Source organism: Ornithorhynchus anatinus, chromosome 14, assembly GCF_004115215.2.
Source record: "Ornithorhynchus anatinus isolate Pmale09 chromosome 14, mOrnAna1.pri.v4, whole genome shotgun sequence".
Classification (NCBI taxonomy): Eukaryota; Metazoa; Chordata; class Mammalia; order Monotremata; family Ornithorhynchidae; genus Ornithorhynchus; species Ornithorhynchus anatinus.
In genome coordinates, this window is record NC_041741.1 from 41,360,063 (window position 1) to 41,377,330 (window position 17,268).

The 17,268-nt window shown below is 42.4% G+C and overlaps 1 protein-coding gene across 2 annotated transcripts in view; it reads left to right on the top strand.

The window, feature by feature from the left end:
* The window catches only part of BTBD11 (BTB domain containing 11), a 267,602-nt gene that overhangs the window by 31,205 nt on the left and 219,129 nt on the right, over positions 1 to 17,268 (top strand). The window lies entirely within an intron of this gene.

Here is a 17,268-nt window from a genome sequence, read left to right on the forward strand (position 1 = left end):
GCAAAGAGAAGGAAAAACAGCAAAAAAAGACAGCTTCAAGGTAGCACCGTGATTCATTCAATCGTATTGACTGCTTACTGTGTGCAGAGCACTGTACTAAGATTTTTGTCTAAAGGTATATAATTGTATGCATAATTTATGCAGGTAAACAAGAGCCAAATAAACATGCTCCCAAATTTTACCTCATGTAAGTGTCTGGAGTTGATGGCTAGGAAGAGTGTATAATAGCTTTCAATATTGACTTCCTTCTGCCTTTCAACCAAATCTTCTTAAAATCTTCCCTTATTTTTCCTGGATGACTTTCCTCATCCTGCCCTCACTTTCTCCCATGCCCATTTTATCTCTCAATCAATCGTATTTGAGTGCTTACTGTGTGCCGAGTACTGTACTAAGCCCTGGGAGAGTACAGTATAATAGAGTTGGTAGACATATTCCCTGTCCACCCCAAGCTTATGGTCTAGAGGAGGAGATTCTGGCCAGTTTCCTCTGTCTTTTTCCCAGGAGCATTGGATCAACATCGAAATTCTCCCCGGGAATGGTATTTGAGTGCTTACTCTGTGCAGAGAATTGTTCTAAGCACTTAGAGTACAATAAAACAGAGTTGGTAAATACCATCACTGCCCACAGTGAGCTGACAGTCCAGAATATAAGGAAGCTGATTACTGGACCCTATCTCTGAAGACTTTAGAAGACTTAGGGATATAATAGAGAAAAAAGGGAGGAAAAAAGATACACTAAAACAGCTCTCTCTCTCGCTTGTGAGAATCATACCTCTCCTGTGTGTGGTGTTTATCCTCTGACAGATCCTTTTCTATTTCCTTGTCTGATATCACATGGGTAGTTGATGCTGCAGATGTTTGTTAGAGCCAATTCAATGGAAATATGTCCAAACAGCACCCTGGCGAGTCACTTAACTGGAACTCTGACACTGAGCTGAAGACTGGGCATCAATTATGAGCCAAATGGTTCCTTGACCTACCTTCTTCCTAGAGGCCGATTCCATTCTGGTCTGACTGTGATGTGGAGGGGCCTGGGTGGGGATTAGTTAAGGGATCCAATTTCACTCAAACTGGCCTTGGGAGTTTTGCCCTAGTCATGGACTATGCTTGATCCAGAGGACTCCATAAGAGATCCTGTTTGATTATGGAAGCGATTTGGAGAATTGTCTGCTCAATGCCATTCTAGGCTGTTCTGCTTAGTCTGTGTAGAGCACTGTACTGAACACTTGGGAGAATACGGTACAATATAGTTGGTAGACACAGTCCCAGCCCTCGAGGAGCTTTCAGGCTAGGGATTCTCAAGGATTAAACCAAGCCCAAAAAACCCACAAACTTGAATCCTATGGCAGCTTCAGAATAAACCCAGTCTCTGGAGAATCCTCTCTGTTTGGAATTCCAGATCAGAGTTAATCAATCAGTGGCATTTATTGAGTGCTTCCTATGTGCTTATTTACTATGTATTTAGTGAACAGTTCACTAAGTGCTTGGGAGAGTACAATACAATAGAACTAGTGGACACTTTCTCTGCCCATCATGATCTTACAGAAGCTCCAGGAAATCCAAGATCCAGGTCTATGCTCTAAGGGTTGGGCCTGAACTGGGCTGGAATTCAGCTGTCTGATAGCACTTTCAGTTCCATATCCAAAATCACAGAGCGTGTATTAATGCTAATTGCTTGCAGTGCCTGATAGGTAACCTAAAATCTACGAAGTGGAAGAACTCACTGAGCAGTAAGATGATTTTTTGTTGCTACAATGAAAGGAGGAAAGAAAGCAGTGCTTAATTCTTTACAAGAGGTAGCAGGTGACAGATAATACCGCATCGGTAAACCAGGGATGTGTCAAAGATACAGGGAATCAATGCAGAGTGTTCAAGGCTAAAGCCGGTACTGCAGAGCTAGGAAATATTTAAGTTTAGTCCTGACAAGATGCTAAAGGAATTTCTGTGAAGCGAAAACAATGAGCATATTGGGTGAGTGGAAGAAAAGAAATGATTGTCCTTGTCCGCAGGAAACTTCAGGCCTGTTGAATTCCTAGAAACCATTAAGTTTGTAAAGATAACCAGAATGACCATGGTCAATATTATTTGCATTTCTGAAGCATTTTAAGATTTGCAAAATCTTTGCTGTTTTAACTAGCTAGTCTTTCTGACTGCCTTGTCTGGTCATTCCACTTCAACATGCCCATTTTTCCAAGGAGAAAACTGAGACCTAGAGAAGTTAAGTGGCTTATTGAACACTACGTTCTTTTTTTTTTCCCCACATGGACAAGGTCAAATGGAAAGCTGAGTTCTGACATGATGAAATAGACTTAAAGCTAAAATAGCAGGAACTAAGGTTAACTATGAGATGGTCCTGACAGTGAGGGTTTTCAGTCAGTCAATCATATTATCCCCACTCTAGACTGTGAGCCTGTTGTAGGCAGGGATTGTCTCTCTCTATTGCTGTAGTGTACTTTCCAAGCACTTAGTACAGTGCTCTGCACACTGTAAGCGTTCAATAAATACGACTGCATGAATGAGTTAATGTTGAAGCGGCACCCAAGAGTCACTATGCGTGCAACCCTGCATTCCTCACCAAGCATTACACCCCACTCCCAACTGTTCATTCCTCACAAGACCCAGGCAGTGCAGATCTGCCACATCTCACTGTCCCACAAACCCTCAGAGTCATGCCCGGCTTGTTGCCGCGGCACCAGAGTGCCCATAGCACCCAGGGCATCCACACTGTTGCCTGCACTCTGCATTCTCCTGCTGGGTCAGAATGAATTTTCTTATCGTTATGGTAGCTAGAGACTCAACAATTCCAAATGATTCATCCTGGAATCCCAGTACCTACATTAACTTTTTTTTTTTTTTACTGGAACCATGCTCTGCTTCAAAATCACCTCTGAAATACGGTAACACTTCATGAACTTAACTCAGGAAGCAGAATGGCCAAGTGGAAAGAACACAGGCCTGGGAGTCAGAGGACCTGGGTTCTAATCTGTGCTCCACCAATTGTCTGCTGTGTGACCTTGGGCAAATCACAACTTCTCTGTTCCTCAGTTTCCTCAACTGTAAAATGGGGATTCAATATCTGTTATCCCTCCTGCCTTTATTCGAACCCATTCCCAGCCCCACAGAACTTAAGTACTATCTGTAATTTATTTATATTATCCATCTCCTCCTCCTAGACTATAAACTCATTGTGGGCAGGGAATAAGAATGTACTGTCCCAAGCACTTAGTGCACTGCTCTGCACACAGTAAGTGTGCAATTGATTGATTACTTAGGCTGTGAGCTTCATGTGAGACAGATTACTTCTGACCTGATTAACTTGTACCTACTCCAGTGTTTAGAACAGTGCTTGACACATAGTAAGCATTTAATTTCTGACGAAAAACCAAACTTACATTAAAGGGGCTGTCTCATCTGAATAATCTTCTTGTGGGCAGGGATCATATCTAACAACTCTAGTGTATGATACTTTCCAGAGTATTTAAAACAGTGCTCTGTATACAGTAAATACTTAAATACTGTTGAATAAAAAGCGTGGGCTGAATGTTTTTTATAAGCTGTATTTCTCCTAGAGTATTGTAAGTTATGTATTTCCCTGTTTGTCAGTGTTCGGTTATCTAGCTGAGCGTCTGTATTTGCTAAACGTAAGGTAATCCTCCCGTTGTCTACCCTAAACTGTCTTTCTCTGACTCTAAGGCAGATGAAGGTTCAAGTCTCCGGAACCTCTCTTCTCCCCCTATTCTCCACTGACTTCCGGATGCCTCTGAAATCTCTCTTAACTGCTTACAATTTAGCTGAGGTTTTGTTAACCATAGTGTAGATCAAACACTTCCTTCTTTAGATCAAAGCCTGACTTCCTTTGGCAGCAGTGGAGGATGGGAGTAATCAGGGGTAAATGCAGAATTATCATGAATACCAAATTGAGGTCCAAATGAATGAGGTTTTAAAATTTACTATCTTGGAAGAAGCAAAGTCAAAGTGTCAGAATGAATTATTCTTTATGCTTGTTTGGAACTTGAGCAAGAAGATAAAAAGTACCCCAAACTAAGGGCTGAACAGAGCTGAAATGACAGTTTCCAAGATGTCAGTGATAATGAATTGTTGCCGTGTTTAACCCATCAATTTTGGGAAACAGTTGTAGCAGGCTAAATCAATCAGTAATATTTTCTGAATACCTTCTGTGTGTAGAGCACTGTACTAAGGGCTGGGGATAGTCGAATAGAATTAGAAGACAAGATCCCTGCCCTGCAGGAGTTTACAGTCTAGCAGGGAAGACAGACTGTAAAATAAATTACAGATATGAGGAAGTAAGAGAGTACAAAGTGATGTAGATAAGGGCGAGTGTGGGTGAGAGTGTGAGTTCTGCTTAAGTGAACAGGAAGTGCTAAAATAGTAGTGGTGGGATGTATAGGATGGAGATGAAGAAATGAATCAAGGAAGGCCTTTTGGTGGAGATGTGATTTCAGAAGGGCTTTGAAGACAGGGGGGAGGAGGAAATCTATGGTCTCAGAAATGGAAGAGAGAGTTTGTCAGAAAGGATGGTGTGAATGTGAGGTCGAAGATGAGAATGAAGCACAGCTGTAGGTTGGTTTGAGAAAAGTGAAGTCTGCATGTAGTGGCTGGTGCAGTGGGGTTCAGATAGTTATTTTTAGGTTGGGGAATGTGTGTGTGTGTGTGTGTGTGTGCTTGAAGGCAGAGAGGAAGGAGCCTTCTGAGGATGAGGAGTTGAAGGCTTTCATAGAAATGTGTGCAAGGGTCTTTATAAGGTGAGAAGGGATGGGGTTAGAGGTTCAGATGGAGGATTTTGAAAGTGTGGGTTTTATCTTCTTGAGAGATGGGTGAGAAGGACGAGAGAGTAGATGAGGGGGTAGGAGGGAAGCGAGGAGTGATTCTTTCTGAACCAAAATTGTGAAACTAATAAAGCAAAGCCCCAGATGACACCAGACCCTCAAGACAGCAAACACATCAACCTCAACATGGCTGGTCATTGTGAAGCATGGTTGGGAAGGGATCTGTCAACCCAACATCATCTTTATGAGCCACATCTGCTCTCGGTGGAGATTTTGTGTCAATATTCAGGCTGCTATTAGTAGAGGAACTGTGACCAAAGGGGATTGAGGATTGGATTGGCCCCTGGACTACAGGGAAAATCCCAGGAGGCCATTGCCCTCTTCGAGCAGCTCTAGATCACATGCGCCTCTAAGAGGCTCCTCACTTGCTAGAAGATTAGAGTAAGCTATGAGCCACTTTAAGGCAGTTAGAGTAGCAGGGAAACAAAACTTTTTCTCCTCAAATTCTCCCCTCTCCTCTCTATCCACCAACCTCTCTCATAAGTGTTCGTTTCCCATTCGTTCCTGTAACCGTCTCCTCTCCAATAATGGCATTTCCCAGGATCTGCTAGAAATTTGGAAACCACAAGGAGACAGGGAAGAACCAGTAGGAGCCTGGATGAAACTCAAACCATCAGTGGGTTAGTCAGGACTTCTAAATCCAAAAGTTCTAGAAGGGCTTGGACTACCTCTATATTGCTGCCTCTAGTAGCTGTACTATCTTCCCTTCTTGGCAGAACAGTGAGACAAGTTAATTACTGGAATTGGAAATTGGATTTATCTTCTATCTCTTTTTTGTTTTGGCTTCTTTCTTGTTTTAAATCCAAACTCCTATATCCTATGACTTCTGGAAGTGATGTAAGAATGTCTGTCTTGAGGAAGTGTGAATTTCTCCATGGTTCTTCCACCATTTGCTATGATTGACCTGCTTTCACAAAACACCACCTGGATTATAGCTATGACCCTATGGTGTGGACCAATGATAAATGATACTTTAAGGAATCTAAAATCTTACACATACCCACATGGGTAAAATATATGATTGGTAATGCTATTTTCAAATATAAAGGACAACTCTAATAGTATGATGAAGCCAGAGGTTGTGTACCTCCCACACCTGGTAAATCCTGGAACAATCAAGAACTTCCCTTAGCAACAGAGTGGAATGTAGATCTGAATTCTGCTACGTAGACAGCAATTCTCCAATGAAGCTAGACTTTAAACTCCTTGAAGGCGGGAGCTCTCGTCTCTCCAAGTGCTTATTGCAATGTCCTGCACACTGATTCAGTGATATTCAAAGGGATCAAAAGCTAAATTAAGAAGGCTATGGTGTCTGACTTATGGTGTCACACCAACTTGGCATCAGGAATCAAACCAAGTTGGAGGTTTGTAGGGCAATTGTAGTGCCTGAATATAATTAAGGGTTTAAGATCTGGATCTGTCCCATGGACATCCCATGTAATTTTTAAATAGTTTCATCAAGGGAGAGAATAGTAGTAACAATAGTTCTGGTATTTCAGTGCTTACTATGTACCAGGCACTATACTAATCACTGGTTTAGATAACAGATAATCAGGTTGGACATGGTCCATGTCCCACAGAGCTTTAGTCTCAATTCCCATTTTAAAGATGAGATAATTGAGGCACAGGAAGTTGTGACTTGCCCAAGATCACACAGCAGACAAGTGGTGGAGGATGGATTAGAACCCAGGGCCTTCTGACTTCCAGGCCTGTACTCTATCCACTAGGCCCTGCTGCTTCTCTACCTTTGGGTCACACTCAAAGTGACGGGGTAAGTCAGGATCACTAAATCTGAGGACTTGAAGTCAGTCCACCAGCCTCAGAGCATGGTTTTTGCAGCACACCTTTGCTGGGTACAACAGAGATTAGATGATAACGGGGTACCCACAGAGTTGCTTTATGATGAGCTGAAATAGGGTCATTGTAAGCAGAGCAGACAGGATTTACAGATAAAATGGAGCATAACTTCAAATATGGGGAAGTAGCCATGGAGATAGCAGCAGATACTTTTCATTCATTCATTCAGTCGTATTTATTGAGCACTTACTGTGTCCAGAGCACTGTCCGAAGTGTGTGGAAAGTACAGTTTGGCAACAGACATCAAGTTATGGTACAGAATCACAGTGGTATTAAGTACTTAGAGAGGGCAGAACCTTGTACTAAGTATTTGGAAGAGCAATACAATAGAGTTGGTAGACACATTCCCTGTCCACCAGGAGCTCACAGTCTACAGGTTAGAAGTGGGGTGTCTGGCTTAGAGCAGAGGCCTTGGAAATATTGTGACACCAAGGGTGTGGAATGAAAATGGTACCAGGCATTGTTAATAATACATGTAACTGTGTAGCAAGTGGCAATCGGTACATGTACACAATGATAACTGTGGTATTTGTTACATGTCTATTGCGTACTAAGCACTGGGGAAGATACATGATAAACAGATCGGTCACAGTTCCTGTCACTGTTCCACAGAGGGCTCAAAATCTAAGTAGGAGGGAGAAAAAGGATTGAATCCCCATTTTACAGATGAGGTGACTGAGGCACTGAGAAGTGAAGTGACTTGCCCAAGGTCACACAGAAGGCACATGGTGGAGTCCAGATTACAACCCAGGTCCTCTGGCTTTGAGGCCTGTACTCTTTCCACTAGACCACACTGGCAATCCTTTCCATATGGAGGAGCAGTGATGCACTGCTCTTACCAGCCAAATGCATGCATATAGATCAAAATTTCACTATCAATTGTGTCCTCATCATACCAGAAGGACAACTGCATATTTTAATTTTTAACCCTTTGATCCCAAATCAAAAAGTTTAAAGGCATATGGGGTAAAGTTTAAGATTACACTCTGAAAGGAGAGATCAAAACTTCTATTTAAATTGAGGCAATTGGCTTCTTTGATTTGATTTTTCAGAAACATTCCCCAATCTATATTAAGAAGAAAAAGATCACAAGACACCTATAAATATGGGAGAGGAGGCTGAACAGTTTATTCTTGATGGCTTTTCCTAGCCAAATCATAGCTGGAGTTCTGATTCTCTCATTCAAATGTCCTTGTCAAGAGTCAGGGAGTGTGCAGCTGGCTGCTGAAATTTCAGAAGACCGGTAAATGACAAAGTCCTACCATAAATTAACATTAGTCACATTTCTTTCCATTCTGAGGGAAAATGCATTAGTGCAATTGGGGCATTAAGAAGTCTCAATAATTTAGAAGCCAACAAAGTTTCCCCATGTCCCCAAGCTATTGGTCCCAGGGTGAACTGCTGAAGTGAAGTCTAAACAACCAGGACTTTGGGTTTGTTTTAATGACAAAGAACCTCTTTTATGCTTAGACGTTAAATATAATTAGTCACTTCCCAGAAAGTGTGCAGTCCTAATTGTTCGGAAATGAGCCTGAATAATTTGAACGTTATAGTTCTTTCAACTTTACAATCTATACTTGTTCAATAACTTTTGCTTAAGGACTCGGTGACATTAAACCCTGCACACTGTGGTAATTGTTCATTTCCTTTAATAAATATTGACTTCCTAAGCCCTGAGTAAAGACACAGATCAAAGGAAGCCCACAGGTTCATATGAAATGGTATCTCAAATCCCCAGTGTGCTAAACGTCATTATTGTTGAGCATTTACAAAACTGTCTGTGGTTCCATGGGACACTGCAAAATACCGCTCCCTTTTCTATTAGTCATTCCTCACAGAAAATAACCCTGAAAGGAGAGCTATTTCCCCCTCTTAAGCTGTGAGCCCCATGTGGGACAGAGATTGGATCAAACCTGATTATCCGGTATTTACCCCAGTGCTTAGTAATAATAATAATGGTATTTGTTAAGTCCTTACTATGTGCCAAGCACTGTTCTAGTGCTGGGATAGATACAAGGTTATCAGGCTGTCCCACGTGGGGCTTACAGTCTTAATCCCCATTTTACAGATGAGGTAACTGAAGCACTGAGAAGTTGTGACTTGCCCCAAGTTACACAGCTGACAAATGGAGCAGGGATTAGAACCCATGACCTCTGACTCCAAGCCTGAGCTCTTTCCTCTAAGTCAGGCTACCTCTCGGTGCTTGACTCATCATAAGCACTTATCAAATACCACAATTATTATTAAGGACCAGAGAGGTGAAGCAACTTGCTCAAGGTCATCAGGAAGGCAAGAGGACTGAGCTGAAATCAAGAGTTTGCAATCTGGGTTTGTAATTCACTGCTTGTCTTGCAGAGCCAGGCTGCCTTGCCTAATCTGGGTTAAACTCTTGCAGGTGTTCCTCCAGGTGAGTTAGAAGCAGGTGTCCCTTTGGGGATATGCCTGGGAAAATTAAAAAAAATGTCTTAGCTGAAGTGGGAAGCCAAGTGCCGAATGTCAGGACTGAGCATGAAGTTGCCTGAGGAGAGGATTTTTAAGTGATACTCTGAGTTCCCAACTAGAAGTAGCACGGCTAAGAAGCCCGTGGGTCTGAAAAGGAAATGAAAATGACCTCAGAAATCGGGTCAACTCAGGGACAGAAGAGAAGCCAAATAATAATGGAATTTGTAAAGCACTTAATATGTGCCAGGCACTGTACTAAGCACTGGGGTGGAGAGGAGCAATTCGGGTTGGACCAGGTCTCTGCCCTGCTTGGGGTTCACAGAATTAATCCCCATTTTACAGATGAGGTAACTGAGGCACAAAGGAAGAGAAGTGACTTGCCCAAGGTCACACAACAGGCAAGTGGCAGAGCCAGGATTAGAACTCAGGTTCTGCTGGTTCCATCCACTATGCCATGCTGCTTCCCATACTATGCCATGCTGCTCCCATATATACATAAATCACACATATATATGTACACACACACATATATATATATATATATATGCAAATATATGTGTACATATATATTTGTCTTGTGATTTGTAGCCACAGCCATTATACCTAAACATAATAGAACATTAAAGCATTCTGTGTAATAATAATTCAGTATTAGCAACTCTATCCTTGACAAGGCTGAATCCAGCAGTTAAGAACATTTTGCCTTGCAACTCTGCCAGACCTGAAGTGCCCCTAGGCCAGTACTAACTTTGCCTTTGCCTCAAGCTACCCTTCGGAGAGTGCTTTGGTGAACTGACTTTCTCTGCATCTGTAATGGCATTCAGATGGGCAGGGTAGGAGCTGCTGACTGTCCTTGTCAATCACCTGAAAACTGATTTGAAGGCAAAGTATGCTGAGCCCCAGGTGAAAATTGTTATCCTTCTGTTCCCGGTGCTATGGTCAAATGACATGTCTGGGAAGCAGTGAACTGCTAATCTGTGGCCCTTCTTTGGCATTGCACATTTTTAAAATGGTATTTCTTAAGCATTTACTATGTGCCAGGCGCTGTATTAAGTGCTGGGGTAGATTGATCAGTCAATCAATTGCATTTATTGAGCACTTACACTGTACTAAGCACTTGGGAGGAGAATACGATACGAAAGAATTAGCAGATATGTTCCCTGCCCATAACCAGTTTACAGTCTAGAGGGGGAGACGGACATTAATATGAACAGGTAATTTATAACGGATAATTTAAAGATATGTACATAAGTGCTGTGGGGTTGGGGGTGGGGCAAATATCAAATGCCTAAAGGACACAGATCCAAGTGAGTAGACGATGCAGAAGGGAGAATGAGCTGGGGACAAGAGGGCTTTATCGGGTAAAGCTTCTTGGAGAAGATGTGACTTTAATAATGCTTTGAAGGTGGAGAGTGTGATGATCTGTAATATACAGAGAGGGAGGGAGTTCCAGGCTAGCGGGAGGTCACGGGAAAGGGGTCGACGCCGTATAGATGAAATCGGGGCACAGTGAGTAAGCTGGCACTACAGGAGTGAAGTGTGCAGGCTGGGCTGTACAAGGAGATTAGTCAAGTGGGGTAGGATGGGGCAAGTTGATTGAACGCTTTAAAACCTATTGGATGGAGTTTCTGTTTGATGTGGAGGTGGATAGGCAGCCACTGGAGGTTCTTGAGGAGTGGGGATGAATGACTCGTGTAGCAAAGTGAAGTATGGATGGTAGTGGGGAGAGACAGGAGGCCGGAAGGTCAGCGAGGAGGCAGATGCGGGATAGTCAAGGCGGGATAGGAAAAGTGCTTGGATCAGAACGGTAGCAGTTGGGATGGAGAGGAAAGGGCAGATTTTAACAATGCTGTGAAAGTAGGAATTGGTGACAAATTAGAAACAAGCTACTCAGGTTAAACACAGTCCATGCCCCACATGGGGCTCACAGTTTTAATTCCCATTTTACAGATGAGGTAACTGAGAAGCAGCATGGCCCAGTGGAAAGAGCACAATCCTGGGAGTCAAAGGACCTTAGTTCTAATCCTGGCTCTGCCAAATGCTTACTATATGGGACCTTGGCCAAGTCACTAAACTTCTCTGTACCTCAGTTTTCCCATTCTCCCTTCAAATTAGACTGTGATCCCCATATGGGACAAGGACTGTGTCCAACTTAATTCACTTGTATCTACCCCAGAATTTAGAACAGTTTATAGGCAGAGAATGTGTCTATTATACTGTACTCTCACAAGTGCTTAGTACAGTGCTCAGCACACAGTAAGCATTCAATAAGTATGACTGAATGAATGAATAAAGCCCCCCTGCCACCTTTCTGGTCCTAATATCCCACCAGCCATTACAGCATTAGTAAATTTCTATGTTTACTTGTAATAGATTTACTTACTCTTTAACATACATTTAATTAGATTTTTCTTCTTACTTTTCACTCTTGTATATTTACATCTACTGATTCCATCAGTAGATGTACGATCAGATCATGATACATCTGGAAAATAGACTCTTGGTTCTTTTCCTTCTTTCTTCCCCTGCCTCTCACCCCCAGCCCCTTCTCTTTAACTCTAGACATCAAAGAATTAATTCACTCTGCCTAGGATGACCAAAGTTCTAAAATAGCTTGGACAGTCTTGGATTTTTGAAGGCAGCTCTAAGCAACATTTTTAAAAAGATGCAAATGTATAAACTGGTCAGCTAAATTTGGTCAGCATACTGGGCATAGTGTCTCCCAGCTGCTTTTCCCCAGTTAATATTCTTGGACCTCTGTATTTGGACTTGAGCATGCTCGATTCTCCCTCAGTTTAGGTCTCACAGTAATTTGTGCTTTTTTTCTTATGGTATTTGTTAAGCACTTACTATGTGTTAAACACTGTTCTAAGCTCTGGGGTAGGTGCAATTTAATTATGTTGGCCACAGTTCCAGTCCCACATTAATTAAATCACATTTATTGAGTGCTGACTGTGTGCAGAGCACTGTACTAAGTGCTTGGGACTCACAGTCTAAGTAGGAGGACAACCTAAGTTGTATGGACAACTTCTTGTCTGCTGAGTGACCTTGGGCAAGTCACTTCACTTCTATGTGCTTCAGTTACCTCATCTGTAAAATGGGGATTAAGACTGTGCTCCAAGTAGGACATGCACTGTGATCAAGCTGACTAGCTTGTACTCACCCCAGTGCTTAGTACTATGCCTGGCACATAGTAAGCGCTTAACGGATACCATAAAAAAAGGACCCACCAGAATGCTAGTGGACTTTAACTCCACATTTTCTCCCTGTCCTTTGTTAGATTCAGAAGTTGTTGCTTTATGAGACCGGGGTCACCTTGCAAATTTTCAATGAACAAGGATTAAAATGAACAATATAAACCCTCTTACATTCAGCACATCCCAAAGGAAAAGTGATATTGTAGCAGCTTCTGGCCAAGATCCATTAGCTAACTCTGCAAAAGTCCTGGTAACTATGGCTGAACTAAGTTCCCAGATAGAAAAATGGCTGAATTCGATGTTTAAATCAATACCAAAATTGGAAAGAAAACAAACAGAAGGAATCAGATGAAAGTTAAACACAGGTGGAGATTTACCCGGCACCCCTCAGGATTGATTAAGGGATGAAGAGACTTCTTCACATGTCACCTGGTTAAGGCCAGACAAGTAAATGTGTGCCTACTCTTAAAGCTTTGGTTTGTGAAAGAAGGTGAATGTAGCATCTCAAAAATTAGACCTTAAGCCCAATATAGTCCTTGGACAATTTTGCCACAGTTCTTGGTTAAGTAGAGGGAAACAATCTCATGGAAGAGAAGCAGTATGGTTCAGAGGATAGAGCACAAGCCTGAAAGTCAGAATAACCTGGGTTCTAATCCTGACTCTGCCACTTGTCTGCTGTGAAACCTCGGTCAAGTCACTTCACTTCTATGTGCCTTGGTTATCTGTTAAATAGGATTAAGATTGTGAGCCCTTGTAGGACAGGAACTGTGTCCAACCTGATTTGCTTGAATACACCCCAGCACTTAGTACAGTGTCTGGCACATAGTAAGCACAGAATTATTTGTTAATTTCTTAACTATTTGTTAACCCCAAGCATTATCATTATGGTAATCTTCTTTTGGCATGGTCCCAGGCTTCTTCCTGGAAGAGTCCTTAGAAAAACCAAACTCCAGTTATGTCAGGCAAGGTAATCCCCTTCCAGAATGCTCCAGTGCCCTGTGGGAAATGTAGGCAAATTAGCCCCTCTATATCCTGGGTCACAGACTCCTTTTTCCTTTCCTTCCCTGCAATTCTCTTGCCAGCTTTTAACCAGATCTGTGGAGGATTTTAAAGCTCACCTTTTTGGCTGTAACCCAGCCATCTAATATCCTCTACTTTCACAGCTGTCAAGAGGAAAGAGAAAGGTATACAAGGTTGGGAAAATAATAAATACTATTTGTTAAGCTCTTACTACGTGCCAAGCACTGGTTTTAAGCACTGGGGTAGATACAAAGTAATCGGGTTGGACACGGTCCTTGTCCCTCGTGGGGCTCATAGTCTTAATCCCCATTTTACAGATGAGATAATTGAGGCACAGAGAAGTTAAGTGACTTGCCCAAGATCACTCAGCAGACAAGTGGTGGAGCCGGTTTTAGAACTCACGTCCTCTGACTCCCAAGTCTGTGCTCTTGCCAGTCACCTTCAGCATTAACATATTCACATATTCAATTCTTCACTGGGTCATTTTATCCCAGTATACTGTTGTTAATAATGTTAAGCGCTTACTATGTGCAGAGCACTGTTCTAAGCACTGGGGTAGACACAGGGCAATCAGGTTGTCCCACGTGGGGCTCACAGTCCTAATCCCCATTTTCCAGCTGAGGTAACTGAGGCACAGAGAAGTTAAGTGACTTGCCCACAGTCACACAGCTGACAAGTGGCAGAGCCGGGATTCGAACTCATGACCTCTGACTCCAAAGCCCGTGCTCTTTCCACTGAGCCACGCTGCTTCTCGTTACTTGCTGCTTCTTGGTACTAGCCACAAGCCTGTTCTTGCTCCAGCTATGACTGTATGATTGACTTCTGTCTGTCTCACCAAATTAGGCTGTAGGATCCACTACATCCACAGCAGGAATCATGGCTTTGGCACATGGTTGTGCTTAATGTGCTTACCGGAACAGTAAGCACTAAAATACCATTGACTGTTTTGATTACCAATTAAACTCAATACACATCAGTGCAGCTAGAAGGTTCTGCCTGGTTAGAACTTTGTTTATGAACCTAATCTTTTAGAAGTGTGACCTTGATAACCCTGTAGCATTACTGATAGCCACAGCCGACTTTCTCTTGACCAAAGAGGTCATTTCTCGGCACCGAATCCCCAGTTTTCTCTTCATCTAATAGTATAGTTCAATAAAAGTTTTGAATGAGCCCAAGTTCAATAGTCTTTAAATTCAAAATATCCAAGTCATCCACCTAACGAAAATTAGAATCGCACTTGGAGGTCTTATCTTCCCATCTATGAAGCCCATTATGTTTATGTTAAGTTCTTTAGTTTTATGCAAGTAGTATTATGGAGCCTCAGACCTGACCTAAATCCAGGTGTCTGCTTCAAGAAGCCTCTTCTTGCTTTAAAAGACCAAGATGCAGCCTTTGATGATGGGAGCGTCATTTAATTGCCAGAAACGGCCTTCCAACACGGGTATTCAAATTCCACTGCCTTTCAACGGGAGCATCATGACCTGCTGAAATAGCATACAACTGTTTTGAGGGGCTACATCCCTGGCAGATGAGAGCAAATTGGCCACTGGGCAAACCTTCTACTTGTGTTAGACCCATCTTCCTTCATTTCAAGAACACCCCGAAAGAGCTGAATTGGCTCCAGAAAACCTCTTCTTCCCAAGTTCCAGCAAAATATAGGGACCCCATTGTCTGGAGCTGGTTCTCAATCACTCAATGAGTGACCCAAGCCAGTGATCTGATGCAGCCAACTGATTGCCCTGGGGAGTTGGTAGTTTCTACAGGTTTCAACAGATGGGTTGAAAGGAATGTAAACCTGACCCAAAGTGCAGTGTAGTCTGCCAGCTAATGCAGTAGTGATATTGACATATATCAGCAGTCATTATGTCTTGGGTACACAACTTTACACTGACCCAAACAAAAACAAAATGCAGTATTGTTATTGACAAATATCATTAGTCATTATGATTGGTATATGCAACTTTACACTAACCCAAACTAAAACACAAAAACCCACGGATGTTTTCTATGCCTGGATTGCAGATCTAACCTAAAAGCTAATGCCCAAAAGTGGTTGGGTTCATTTAAATTATCTATCACAACCCACTAGAGGTCACAGTGGAACTTGATAAGCAAAATGACTTAGCTTATTAGTAGTAGAAAATGGATTTCTTCATATTATACTTTATTGAAACCATAACATTATCCACAGGGCCTCATAATTTGATTCCAGCAGTGCAAGATATGGCCTGCTCATCAAAAGAAGTACAATTTACTTCAGATAAGGGCATGTGTTAGGAAGATCAATTGGTTTCCAAGCATACTGCACCTCTGGAGTGAAAGCATCCTTGTGTTGCTGTTACTACTACTAATAATTATGGTACTTGTATATAGCTTATTATTTACCAAGCACTCACCATTTTAAGAACTGGGGTAGAGGCAAGGTAACTCTGTTGGACGCATTTCCTTGTCCCAGATGGGAGCTCACAGTCTAAGTAGAAGAGAGTAGGATTTAAATAATAACTATGGTATTTGTTAAGTGCTACTATGTGCGAGGCACTGTATTAAATGCTGGGGTGGATAAAAGCAATTCAGGTTGGACACAGTCCCTGTCCTCCTTGGGGCTCACAGTCTCAATCCCCATTTGACAGATGAGATAACTGAGGCCCAGAGACATGACTCACCTAAGATCACACAGCTGACAAGTGGTGGAGCTGGGATTAGAACCCATGGCCTTCTGAACCCCAGGCTCCTGCTCTATCCACTGTGCCATGCTGCTTCTATAAAATATCCATTACATCATCTATAAAAAGTCCATTTTACAGAGGAAGAAACTTGTGCCCAGAAGCTGAGTGACTTGTCCAAGATCCCACAGTTGACAAGTGGCAAAACTGGAATTGGAGCCCACATCCTGTGACTTTGAGGTCCCTGCTCTTTCCATTAGAGCATGCTGCTTAAGCAACTTAAGGAAGTAGAAAATTTGAGAGTCATTTCCATAAAAAGGGGACTCAGCCTACATGGAACAAGAGCATCAGCTATTGCTCCAGCTCCCTAGAGAATATTTAACTGCAGAATTCACTTCTTCAGTTATCTGCCACATTGGTAGCCGATGTTCAGTTTTTAGCCAAAATAACAGCCAGCCTTTCATAATGGTTCCTACTGATCCATCCCCACTAGCCGTGTACTTGTAGACAAGCTACAAGGGCCTAGCTGGTCTACGAACTCGGTGTATTGAAGGATGAGGTGAACGGAGTTGGGAACAGGAATGAAAAAAGCATATTTCATTTGTCTCTTCCTGAATCGGTGGTGGTCCTGGTTCTTTGCGATATAGGCAGTGATACTTGATGCTAGAAATTAAGTTGTTGTCTTAATTTCTTAAAATCAATGTCTTGGGAAGCACCATGGCCTAGTGGACAGACCATGGGCCTGGGGGTCAGAGGACCTGAGTTCTAATCTTGCTTCGTTTTTTAAAAAAAAAAAATGGTACTTGTTAAGCACTTACTATGTCAGGCACTGTACTAAGCACTGGGGTAGGTACAGCATATGTAGATTGGAAATGATTCTTGCCCCATAAGGGGCTCACAGTCTATGAGGGTCAACAGGTACTGAACCTTTATTTTACCAGTGAGGTAACTGATGCACAGAGAAGTTGAGTGATTTGTCCAAATTCACACAGCAGACAAGTGGCAGAGCTGGGATTAGACCTCAGGTCCTCTGATTCCCAGACTTGTATACATTCTACTAGATCATGCTGCTTCTCACTTGTCTGCTGTGTGACTTGGGGCAAATCGTTTAATTTCTCTGTGCCTTAGTTTCCTCATCTGTAAAATGGGGATTAAATCCCTCCTACTTAAACAATGAATCCCATGTGGGTCAGAGATTGGGTCCAATGTGATTATCTTGTATCTACCCCAGTGCTTAGTATAG